The sequence below is a fragment of the Cydia splendana genome, chromosome 23 (assembly GCF_910591565.1).
Source record: "Cydia splendana chromosome 23, ilCydSple1.2, whole genome shotgun sequence".
NCBI classification, from domain to species: domain Eukaryota; kingdom Metazoa; phylum Arthropoda; class Insecta; order Lepidoptera; family Tortricidae; genus Cydia; species Cydia splendana.
Window position 1 is genome coordinate 966,781 of NC_085982.1, and position 13,883 is coordinate 980,663.

At 34.9% G+C, this 13,883-nt stretch overlaps 1 protein-coding gene and 1 long non-coding RNA gene across 11 annotated transcripts in view; one reads left to right on the plus strand and one right to left on the minus strand.

The window, feature by feature from the left end:
* The window catches only part of LOC134801938 (hemicentin-1), a 669,034-nt gene that overhangs the window by 465,807 nt on the left and 189,344 nt on the right, over positions 1 to 13,883 (plus strand). The gene's annotated exons all lie outside the window — the stretch shown is intronic.
* On the minus strand, positions 5,118 to 7,740 carry LOC134801953 (uncharacterized). Of its 2 annotated transcripts, none has more exons than XR_010145764.1 (4): positions 7,601 to 7,740; positions 6,690 to 6,808; positions 5,779 to 5,836; positions 5,118 to 5,242 (listed from the first exon to the last, which is right to left on the minus strand). It is a non-coding gene; the product is annotated as an uncharacterized LOC134801953 (long non-coding RNA). The 2 variants fall into 2 exon arrangements; XR_010145765.1 differs by lacking the exon at positions 7,601 to 7,740 and adding an exon at positions 7,120 to 7,140.

Sequence of the window (13,883 nt, forward strand, 5' to 3'; positions counted from 1 at the left end):
ATGCCTGAGCCTGCTGTTTTATTTAGGCGGCGCAGTGCGCTTGCGTGATGTGTGACGGACAATGTCATTGTTTTTTTATTTTATTTATTTATATTTAAATGCCATCTAGTGAGATTCCCTCAAACTGGTATTAATATACCTAACTGTAGTACCAGTAGTACTAACAGTGATGTGCTTAGGGGTTTCAAGTAATGCGACGATACAACGCTAGATGGCGTTAACATCAATTACACATAGTGCTGCAGACATTTTGCACTATATGTTGCAAGTTGCAATTAAGGCTACAAATATGAATTTCGAATTTTAAACAAGCTCACTGACCAGCAATTTCAGAACTAAAGTCGTTCAATAGAAAGGAGGATGGGTCAATTATACATAGTGCTGCAGACATTTTGGACTAGTCATTGAGTTTTCACTTCTGTCAGCACTCCCGGAGTGCAACCCGTTGTTTTTTATTTTTCAGAAATAACTTTGTGATTTTCAGTGGGAAAAACCTAAAATTTCTGAGCGTCCTATAGTATTTTTCAAACTGGAAGAGTACGATCTGTACGATGATAGATGTCAACTCCATACAATTTATAACCTAAAAATGCCAAATGTCGCAAAATTGTATTGAATTGACATCTTTTATCGTACCCTTCCGGTTTGAAAAATACTATAGGACGCTCAGAAATTTTAGGTTTACGAAACAGCAGGCTCAGGCATACATTTTCGCCGCGCGGTAGAAAGAGAGGGTTACGCGTTACGCCTTACGCTGTCTCGAGTTTATCATTTTTTCCCCACCTCAAAAAGTGCTCAGCGCCGCTAAAGAAGTTTTCACTTCAAAAATATGTTTAAATTATATATTGTCGAAATTTCATGTATCAGGAAACCAAATTTTCAAAATTTATTTCAGGAATTTTGGCGTAAATAACTTCCTCAATATCCCAATGTTACTGTTCCATACATCATTTTAATGGCACTGTATTTATTGTAAGACTGTAAATTATTGAAATATAACATTTGGAAATCCATAAATTCAATATTTCTCTTCCAAATCTATTTCTTATTGCCGCCTCGATTCATCTTCACTTGAAAGCCTGTGATAAATTGAAATTTAATGTCAATAGAATATCTCAAGACATCCAAACGTCTTCACGTGATTTATATCTACAATCTACTTTAAACCTAAATCATATAATATAGAGTTCATTTCTATATTGCACGGGAAATCGAGATACGATAATGCTTTATTTAGTGATCTATTCATTCAAATGTAATGTCAATGGAATATGAGTTTTAGTTCCGGGATATAGGATTCAAAATTATTTGTATTGTGTAGTTTTGAGGGACAGGTCAATCTAGCCATAATAAGAGAGGTTTATTTGTATTTGTTAGTATAATAAGTATTTTATTTCTACAGATACGATATAAAAAACCATAGGTACGTATATGTTAGCTTCAGGATTATCTTATCTAAGAAATTTATAATATTGCGTACTTAATAAAAACATCAATATCGATTTAATAATGACATTCAAATTTCCAACATCTCTGAATATCAAAGGAATTTGATTTGGCCTCATTTCTGATATCAGTCAAGATGACGTCTTATTAAGTGTGTCATCACTGATCTAATGCCACAATGGCGGTCGTAACATGCGGCCCCTAAACACATCATAGAGAGATTATAATAGCTGTGTAGATAAAACAGTGTATGGAACTGTAGGTACCTACCTACATAATTATTAACTCGTGTGATGTTTTTGTGAAACTCGCTTTTAGCTCGTTTCATAAACCCATGCAACAATCACATAAACAACCATTCTTGTTTTTATCAAATACTACTATCACTCACTGAATTTTATTGACAGATTAATAAGGGATATGATAGTCGTTCTATGTCTACGTGACATCGTGATAAAACGGTGTCCGCCACTTTCTATCCCGCGGTGTTAAAAGGTGACAGTTATTTTATCACGTGTATAAAACCATCCATAATACGCCGGAAGGAGTGCATAAAATTATAATTAATATCTTACTAAATAAATACAATATTATTATGAGATTCAACAGTAAACAGTAAATATTATCGTAAAATCCAATAGCCCATTTAAAATTTCAACTGCTAACATTTGTATGGAATTTAATCCCAATTATTACGATATGTTTGTAATAAATGTAAATATTGGCTCGAATAGGGTAATAAATCCGATATTAAGTACACATAGCCTATTTACTCGAGCCGTTTGAACTAAAGTGACATTCGGATTTCCATAATTGTGTACTGATTTGATATTTATACGTCATTCCTGTCTTACATCGCGCTCGTACAAAAAATAATAGAAAAAGAGTTGAAAGTAGTGGATCTAGCCAAAGTAACAATCGTACGTAAACGCCAAACAAAAAATAACAATAAATCAGGATGACAAACCTACGCTAGGAAAATTCACGTGATTATTTATATACGTTATTTTAATTTCTATTGACGTTTTTCTATCAAAGATTGTCATCTGTATCCCCAGTGTAAATTTCATTCGATAGCCTGACGTTCCAAAACGTCTCGCTTGGTATTCAAAACCCATACAAAATGAGATTTAACGCAAACGCGTAGCTGTACGTCACGTCACGGTATCGAATTAAATTTACACTAGTACGTCTACCACCAGTTTTGACATTGACATAACGCTCACGTCTACGTAATTTACTTTCTGTACATCTCGCTTGCACTAATATGCGAGTACGAGCGAGATGCATTGAAAGTAAGTTACGTAGACGTGAGCGTATCTGTCAATGTCAAAACTGATGGTAGACGTATAGGGGTTCTTGACTAGGCCCGCAGTCGTATGAATGGCGTTTTGTGAAGCTTGTGACCACGACTAATATATCAAGAGTGAAACTAGAAATAATAACAGTAGAAATCATTGAGAATATCAATTCCGTTACATATATGTATTTAAAATCTGAATGCTTCTCTTGGATGAATAACGAAAAGGTTGATAAAATTAATGATGAAGGATTGAAGTGTATGAATGCAAATCTAGACTAATTTGTATTAATGATAAATCGTTATATGACAATAATAATAAGACCTATTAGGTGAAAAGTGACTGTAAAAATATAAGTTTTTTATGTAAAACTTCTACTCGCTCTAATTTCTTAGTACATAGGTACTAAAATTCTAGCAAAGAAAACTAGTAGGTACCAGATAGTTATATGCCTATTACTTGAATGTTCATGTTAAATTTCGTGTTAATTCGGAATGTATTTTTAAAATGAGAGCGTAATTTCGATTGTATGACGGCGGCGGCGGCTCTACCCTTACTCCTCCTTCCTTGTTTCCTTCCCTTACCTTCTTCTTATTTCCTCCCTTCCTTTCCTTTTCTTTGTTCTTAAAAATGTATTGATGCAGTTTTTCTTAGAAAAAACCATTAACTGTTACCGTTTCATTCTCTCTTCCCAAGAATCCTGTCTCACTCGAATTTAAGAACGCCAGCTACAATGTTACAATGTTGACAATAAGAAACGGGCAACAGCAGTTTTGCTCGTGAAAATGGTTGGCACCAGTAATCTTTAAAGTTTCAATACAGTGTGGTGCCAATTCGTCGGTTCCGGGTAGTGATGGGGCACTAAAGTGTTTTCATTCCCGGAAATATTATCATGTTACCGTGTATTTTTAACTCATACTCATATTCATTTATTTGTCCAGAAAACAAAAGAAAACAAAAGAGAAGCTTTTATTTCATTTGCAATGTTTAGTATGTATGTATATTCGGACCAAATCTTGCAAGTTAAATTATTCCCACTTCTCATTATTTCATTGAGCGTCAAGCAAAGCAAAAAAAGAAATAAAGCTTAAAAGGTAATACATTTTTGATACAAGCTAATATCGCGGAGTGCTTTTCATTCGACAGTATTCATACTCACTCATACTCATCGAGACAATTTTAATAAACTCAAACACAATTAGGTTGCATTGTTTTATCAGTTTTCCTTTGGCCATCTCCTATCAGATCAGCTCGATGGTACTATAATATTGCATTGTATATTGTATTTCAACTTACTTAGTTTTAGTTTTATTATTGTTTAGTTTGTATTTTTTGTCTCAATAAAATACCTACCTACTTACTTACATATGTATGTGAAGTTTCAGCTTAATCGCATAATGGGATGTAAGTCTAATAATATAAAAGCTTTAAAATTATATAAAAGCTTGTACCTCATATGCAATACTACCTTAAGCGGGAAATTTTACCGGGAATGTTACTGAAAAAATACCTACCAAGGTATGTTCCCATCCCTAGTTCCGGACACCGGGCGGACAGACAGACAAACATCCTGCTGGAGCCGCGCCAGCCATCGATAGCGATTTGAATATACAACAAAACATGTATTTTGTTTGTGTCAGAGGACACTTATCTATTCGGGTACCTACTGTGAAAACGACCGTATTTGCAGTAGACGGTAAAGTTTTGACCGAAGCGGAGTGAAGGTCTCCGTTAAAGGTGAAAAAAAAAAATTCTAGAAAAATCGGGCAATAATTTTTTCGTAAGCCCGGGTGATCTTCTCTACAGGTCACATTTTTCAACTGATTCTCATGAAAATTTTGTAAGTAGGTTCTATAGTTATATGTATGTAGTCTGCCTTTCTAGGCGCGATTCGGGAAATAAATTATAGACAGTAAATAACAGACAAACAAACAGCGCGATTCGGGAAATGAATTAGAGATGCACTAGATATGAAATAGTAAAGATATGTGACGTTCCACAGCAAAAGGTGCCTTATGGCGGTTGGCGCTTGCGCTATTATTAACGCCGCTCCAATATTATTGCGGCCGCCATAAGGTACCTTTTGTCGTGGAACGTCACATATCTTTACTATTTCACATCTAGTGCATCTCTAATTAATTTCCCGAATCGCGCCGTCTGTTTGTCTGTTATTTATTGTCTGTCTCTCTGTCTTTACATCTTCACGCTTAAATCGCTGAACCGATTTAGATGAAATTTAATATCTAAATGCTGTATCTAAACTGTAATTACTAATAAAGTAGGTTACATTTTTTTTAAACAAATACAAATATTACTTTTAATGATACTTTCCGCGTAGAAAAGATGAAATAAAATAGTGAAAAATCATAATTTATTAGTCACATTTTATTATGCGGTTGTTATAGTCGTTACATTAATTATTGTAAGTCGCCACTGCATTATATTCATGGGTATGCCAAATCCATTCATCCTAGCATAGACGCCAGCATATCGCCCTGAAAAACCAAATATTCGATTAAGTAATTTAAAGTAAAGACTTTAAGCATGAAAAACTTCGATCCTCTTGAACGATTTCGACAAGTTATGACTTAGATATCCAAGTCACATATAGTCGATATCTAATGTAGATCTAGTTGATCTCTAAATCGTCTCAAGATCTTGTGATTATCTCGAAATTCGAATAGGCCTGTCGGTTTAATATTCACGCAATTTCTAAACTAATGTTAGTTAGTTTACCTACTTCAATTGTGTGAATAAATAAATAGAATTTACTATATAGAGTCTGTTCGGAAAGAGAAGAGTCGTGGAATGTATGGGACCTAATACATTCCACGATTCTTCACGACGACGACGACAGACTATATTGAAAGGTGTGTGGCCACGGCCAGTTATATACTAGTTTAGTTACTGGATACAGCATCTAAAGTAATTTCAAGATTAGTAATTAAACTTTTTTACGCGTTTCTCTAAATTAGTTCATGAGTGTAGAAGATTCGCTCTATTAATTAGTAAAAAAATTGTATTTCCTTACTCCAGTCTTTACGGTATCCTTAGCAGCTTTACTCATTTCTTCGGCGCTACGAGCCAGGCTGTAAACATAACAAAAAAATAACAATTATACCACGCCTAAAACATGTCCAAAAACGTCAAAGAAACACAATTGGGTAAGGTGGTGCTAGTGCTCGACATGCTAATGCCCAATAGATGACACCCTGCTCTCACCTGTATTGACAATGACTTAAGTTTCAAGATGACATGTACTGGGACTGCGTCGAGCACCAGTACCACCACCTTATGTTTTATTAAGGAGGGTAGAACTAAAGAGAACGCTAGAGTACTTAAATGAAGAATAGTCCGTCAAAAGGTGTTTTCAAAGGAAGGTTTTCAATTTCAAAGGACGTGCATATATTTCCTATTTCTTTTTTTTTGCTACATATACTGAGTCCTAAGACAACGATATACTATAATTATTATGTATAACAAACAAATTATTTATACTTAGAATAACATGCTGAGCATGGATGAGGTCTTGGTGGCTCAGATGGCAGGGCGCTGGAGTATCGATCCAGAGGCCGTGAGTTCAAATCTCACACAAGACAGTAATTTTTCCCCTTTTAAATTTATTCTAAGCTTAATAGCATCGTTCGCAGACGTTTCTGCTTGTTAAAAATTAAATTATTTATAATTACTAAAAAACATAAAAACACCCATCATCACACAAAGAAATGCTCTTACCAGTATTTGAACCCAAGACCATCGGCTTTATTCGGCAGGTTCACTAGTTCACTTACCAACTAGACCAGGCGGTCTAGCATAAGTTGCGTTCTCGCGCGCGAGTCCATACTTGAAGTCGCGCTTGATGCATGGAGTCGCGCGAGAACGCAACTCATGCTAGCAGGTCAGAAAGGTTCGTTAAAATAATAAATTAATGTAAAAACTCACGGTTTTAAAGTTAACGCTGCGATATCAATATCAGGTTTCTGAGCATTCTTAGACTCTTCATCGGCGGGCATCGCAAAGGCCCCAATCAGGCATAGGAATAAGAGAAATAGTTGAAATCGCTGAAAACATATAAATAATACTTTAATTACTTGAGATAGCAAAAACCGAGGTGAGTTAAAACAGAGGTAGGTTGAAACAACGTAAATTTTGTAATTTTTAGCCTGTACGGATATGATAGTCGTTTTTGTCTACGTGACAGCGTGATAAAACGGTATCCATCACTTTCAATCGCGCTCTGTTAATAAGTGACGGTTATTTTGTCACGTGGATAAAACCATCCATAATCGTACTGCTGGTCTCACAGACCGCTGGTCCCTCAATATGAGTTCCTTACCTCAAGACGATTATAAAAACCGCTGTTTTAACTCACCTCGGTCTCCGTCACCCATATTAGTTTTCTATGCAAAATCAATGTTGCTCAACTTATTTATTTATTTATATTTTGGAGATCCAACAGCTATCTATACAGAGTTTCCCAAATTCATAAGAGATGGAAAGCCAATTACAGGATCACACTTGTAGCTTCAAATTATTACAACAACAATACAATTTAATTCACAATTCAATAAATCAAAAATATAAAAGTAGAGATAACAGAATTGGCGGTCTTATCGTTTTCGTACATAAATAAAACAACGATAAATCGATGACAATTTGTCACCAAATTACCTCGAATAATTTTATAAAAATCTTACTATTATTTATTTTATCTCACTCGTTAATTATGGCAAATAAAATTCCACTTCCGTGTTCCGTACGTCAAAATGTTATACTTAATATAATATACATCGTAATTTTTTAATTAATGAATTTATAAAAGTAACATTTTTAATTCGTAAGTTAATACTTACCATTTTCTTCATGTCACTTAGACTGCATTCATTAGTTTCGTTTCTGATTTATATATAACCTTGCACGTGTTTAGCAGGGTAAATGCATCTATAGTAAAATCACTTCTTATAAATTATTCCAAATAAAAATTAAATCAAATGAACCTTATTTTAATTATTAGTTTTCACAACAACTATATATTATTTTGTAGTAAAGGAGATTTGTGCTTTAATGTTAAACATTTAAAATTATATTTAGAACACCTGCGATAGTAATATAAATCTAAATAAAATTCAAATAATTATCAATTAGTTTACTTCATAAAATGAATTGATTCGTATAACGACAAATCGACCTATTAATCTTAGATAATAAATGACTTTAATTTTAAAGTCAACAGAAAAAAAACATAAAACTATCTGAATACACATTTCCTAATAATAAATAAATAAAAATAAAATTCATTTATTTCGGACCATAGAATCCATATCGTAACTAAATTCCATTAGATTTAAAATAATAAAATAAAAAATAAAAATTAAATTAAAAATTAAAAATTAAAACTTATAACATTGTCAAGATTTACAATAAAAATTAAATTAAATTAAATTACAATAAATTACAACCCCGTAAAATTTATACAAATAAAAATATTACATTAAACTAAATATATTACATTAAATTAAATTTATTATTGAGGCTAACGTGCATAGTGGACCAGTGCTTCAGAAGGCCACTGTCCCATCTGTTAGCCACAACGTCCAGGAGGCTGTGGTGGCTGTCGCGCACCCTATCGAGCATCGCGGCGCAACGCTTGCGGAGCGTGGCGTGGAAACCGTCCACGCTCGCATCCGCAAACATCCCGGACGCGCTGCAGTATCGCGGCAGCCGCAACAGCACCCTGAATGCATCATTGTACTGGACCCGCAGAGCATTTAGCGATCGCTGGGTATATCTGGTCCATAGGCTGCAGGTATACAGCGATGTACAGTACGCTCTAAAATAATGTCATCTACCTTATTTAATTACTGTTTTTAATTTTCTTATCACTTGAACGTAATTAATTTGACGTAAATATTTTTTTTAATTAAACAAAATTGATTCACTGCGGAACTTTATGGTACAATCTAAATTATTATGGACATATTTTTTATTTGTAATTTTTCCATGATGCAATAATACAATTTTGTTATATTTATGATTAGATACAATATTAATCGAAGTAAAATAAAGTGATATTAAATATTTTATGTAAAAAACAGAAAAGTCAGTTTAAATATGTAAGGAAGGTATTTATGAATTGTTGTTTCGTATTTTATTGCTATTAAGATATCAACCGAAAATAAAATATGGAGTTTGAATATATTTTTATTCATTTTTTCATTTCTACGCTTTTTGTTATAGAATACATATACCTAACCATTTATTTTATGTGTTGCTTGATTTATTGTCTGTGACCCATTATTTTTATAGCCATTACTAATTTCAATTTCAATTTAAATATGTATGTCGCAGAATGCATGGGACCATAAAATTGTGAGTACGAGTATTACAAGTATAAACTGAATTAAATGTCATATTGGTTTATAGTTTAAAAAGTAGTGTGTCTACTTGAAATACGAGTAACACTAATGAAAATATTTTCGTAGAAAGTAATTTAAATTTAATTTGTTCTTACAGTATTAAAAGTAGGTACTTGAATTTAGGAGTTAGTGCTTACACGGTAATCAATAATAAATAATGAATTTTAAATGTAGATGATTGAAAAAGTGTTATTTTCATAAGCATCCAAAGCAGAATACGTACCTTAAATTTTTTCTGTTACGCTAAGTGTTACAATGTAAACAACAGAATATTTATTTATCAAATACCTGTTTAATCCCCCAAATAAATATTATCAAACGAAAACCTAAAAGTAAGATGTTAAAGTGAACAAGAGAAAATATTTTATTTCGAAAAGAATACGTTACTTACATTTTCTTTTTTGATGAAAATTTATATTCTGTACGCACGCAATGCTTGTTAGATTTTATTGTATTTTATTTTCGAAAGAAAATGAGTACCTATTTTGCCCTTAGTTTTCTAGTTAATATTTTGTGAAATCTAGGTACATAATTATTTAAAAATGTTGAGTTTCGATAATGTATTAAATCTTTTTAACACAAAGAACTTTTTGATTAATTATTTTTTTTGATTGAATATTTGAATTCTTTCAAACGCATATCGAAATAGCCAGAACATCACAAAAAGATAATAGGTAAAACGTAATCTTCAAAAGTGGTGCAAATAAATTACTTTATTAGATACGTTTTAGTAAATTAGTTTTTATCCAACTTCAAGAAAATTTACGATTCATCGGTATTCTGTTTTTTATTTTCGGTTTTTATTAATGAAATGATGAAATTCTATGATCCGGCCTTTAAATATTTTATAATGAAAAATAGATAACTAGCCAGATAGGTATGGGACAATATTACACAAAATCGAACTAGCCCCACTATGTACATCAAGGTTTGTATCGTGAATACTATAGATAAATAAGATAAATACTTAAATACATATAGAAAACATCCATAACTCACAAAAAAATATCTGTGACGAACACACCCGGGACGTTCTCCAATTTCTCGAAAACGGCTGTATATACGACGACTTAGAAATACTGCACAGCAATCCAGACAGCAAAAAGAGGGTTAGAACGCAACGCCGGCACGGAACGGGTTAACGAAGCGATCGCTGTTAGGTTGTCGTTAACTGAAGTGTCTCGTTACTTATCGTAATGATTCGATCCGTTTGTGTAGGATACATTGTAAATATCATTTATTCCGTACGGTACGACCACAGTATATATATATATATATATATACAGGGCAATCGTGCGGGGTGCGAGGGGTGGGTCGCGCGCACCCGAGCTACATACATCGCCATTGTTAGTAGCTCGGTACTACTTACAGGGCTAGCGTGTCTTATGCCTAGTCTGACAACCCTACTGTGTTCTTGTGCGGTGTCAGCATTTACGCAAACATCAAAGGCGTCAGTCCACTGACTGTGGTACGACTCCCTTTGAAAAAAAGCGCCTGTCAAAATAAAACAGCAAATGTTTAATGAAAGCACAATTGCCTGATTCAGCTATCAGGCGCTTGTATTTTTTTCCATGATCTTAGCCATTAGTCATGAATCTAGTATTAAACTGGATTGGGCATGAGTGGTGGGGATAACTGACAGAACGGGATAGTCTTATGTATCTTTCAGTAGAAGTAGCAGCGAAAGCGCTATTATTGTTTGTCCTTGTCACAGTCTCACATATTTTTTGTTCCCCACCGTAAATTTAGTATGGATTATGGTGGGCAACAAATAAATTCGACCAATCATAGTGTCGCATTGCGTATGTTTTGTCCCTCACGGAGGCACGCGTATACCACTTCTATATGATGCTATACCTTCTATGCCATTAGTATAATAAATAATGCTTGGGCTGGTAGGTTGTCGTTAACTTAAGTATCTCGGTACTTATCGTAATGATTCGATCCATGTGTAGGATACATTGAAACCCCTTTACATACACAAACACAAACACCCAAAGACTCGGGAATAAATATCCGTGCTCACCACACAAATAATAGTTATTTGTTTTACAAGCGGGCAAAGTTGTTGTTTAACCGCTCGTGCTAATATTGATACCCGAGCAAGCGAAAGATTCCAAAATTGAACCACGAGCGTAGCGAGTGGTTCGAAAAATGGAATCTTGAGCGTTGCGAGGGTTTCAAAGCACGAGGGTTAAACAAAATTTGCCCCCGAGTGAAACACAAAATTTTTCACCACACCAACCCGAAGCAAATATTAAATGTAAAATATCAAACAAAATCAAACCAAATCAAATCCAAATGAATGTTATTAAATATTTATCATCCAAAATCATCATTTAAAAGTCACTTCTACCAGCAAACATAAGAAAACAACTCAAAATTTGCATTTGATTACTTTGCCTCACATGTGAATAAAATGCAACTTTGCTATCAGTTTTTGAAGTGCAAAGTAAGCCTTTCCGTGCTGGTGTGGTGAAAATGCCTTTACCAGGATTTGAACCCAGAACCATTGGCTTCATAGGCAGGGTCACTACCCAGTAGGCCAGAACGCAATTTTTTGACATTTGCGTAGCAATGCAATCGGGAGTAATATCGCGCTGCAATACTGCCGCAGATACTGGTGTACTGTGAATACGAACAGTACCTTTGCTCTCACTTTTATTCATGCCAGATCGTTTGAGTCCATCAAAAATCAACTAAAATTACAAAATAGCGGTTCGAATCTTACGTACCGGGAGGTGCAGCGTGTGTAGACCCCCCACAAGGTGGACTGATGACCTGGTAAAGGTCGCGGGAGTCCGCTGGATGCGGATGGCGCAAGACCGGTCATTGTGGCACTCTTTGGGGGAGGCCTACCTATGTCCAGCAATGGACGTCCTCTGACTGATATGATGATGATGATGATTCAAATCTTTCCATAGAGTCTGTGCGGAAAGAGAAGAGTCGTAGAATGTATTGGATACATTTCACTCTTCTCCTATCGCACATACTCTAATAAAAATCGTATCGGCTCCGCGCCGTGTGCTGTAAAAGAAAGTTTCCCATAATGAGATGCCCTCAGACGCGGTAAGTGCACTGGGAAATAATTATGTCGCCAAGACTCGATCTGAAGATCATTTGCATACAGACTACGCTATTATTAATTCAAATCGATGCAGACATGTTGACAGTTAGAATGACGGGTTTGGTTATCAGACTACAATAAACATAGGGTTATGGTTTTAGCAGTCTATGTATTTATGAAAGTAGTTGTGCGTTGATATTGTATGTATCTATTCGTCTTAATAATAAAGAAATATATGCAGACAGAAGATTACACAATTACCTAACAAAATACATTGTGTAAACCACCACGACCACCACCACCACCACGATTAAAAAAAAATACAATATCTTATAAATAGATGACTGACAACTGATGACTTTCTATAATATAGGTTTTTTGTCCAACGTGGCGGGTTATGTTTATGTTTATTCAAAGGACTACAATGGTTTATTTGACAACAAACAATATTATTAGAATTGCATAATATATATATTAATGTTGACCATGATGATGATGACTATGATGATGATATTCATTGTAAACATTATAAGTATTATGTAAGCACGACTTTGACTTAGAAACTATTAATGTCCCATTCATAAATGTATGTGTATATTTTATTATTCAGCTATAGTCAACATTATGGTTAGGTATTTAGGAAACTGGGTATGTACGATAAAATTAAACACATCTTTTTATATTTTCGTGTACATATAAAAAAACCGGACAAGTGCGAGGGTTCCGTACTTTTTAGTATTTGTTGTTATAGCGGCAACAGAAATACATCATCTGTGAAAATTTCAACTGTCTATTCTATCACGGTTCGTGAGATACAGCCTTGTGACAGACGGACGGACGGACGGACAGCGGAGTCTTAGTAATAGGGTCCCGTTTTACCCTTTGGGTACGGAACCCTAAAAACGGGCTTTTTAGTGAACATGTAGAGTTATACCAAGAAAAGTCTGCAACTATTTTGATAGCACACGCAGTGCAAATGTTATTTACACGTCATCATTTCATAGAAGTTTGACGTTTAAAATAACACTTGCACTGCGCGGGCTATCAAATTCATTGCAGACTTGTCTTGGTCTTACTCTAATATGTTTGCTTTAAGACCTTAGAGAGATTAAAAATATTTTTCGTAAAATCGTTGCATTGATTCACAAAGCCGCGCATGGTAACCACATAGTGTCGCTGGCGGCCCGCCATATCTCCACTCCGCTAATGCGCCTTTGGCCCATGTTTATCGATACCCTGAGTTATGACTCGGCTATACTAGTGCTGGGAAAATAATCTTAAGACAGAAAGGATGAGAAACTTAGGTAATTTTTATTTAGGCCAGATTGACTTCACTGGATAAGTGACCCAAAAAGAATCTTGGCCTCAAGAGAACGCCACTCTGCCGTATGCTGCGCGGTCTTTTTCCTCGATTCCTCATGACTGAGGGTCGCGGCCACATGAGGTCGTTATTTTGTGCACCAAGGCTCTCCATTCTACACGATTTTCCGCCTTCCTAGTAATAAGCGCCTGTGTAGATCCCTGGCAGGCCTTATTTACAGTGTACACCCAGCGGGTTGGTGGATGTCCACTACCCCGTCCTCCATCCACCATGCTGCGCGGTGGATAGGTTTTTTAGGGTTTCGTCACTCCATCGGTATCTGGAACAGTATT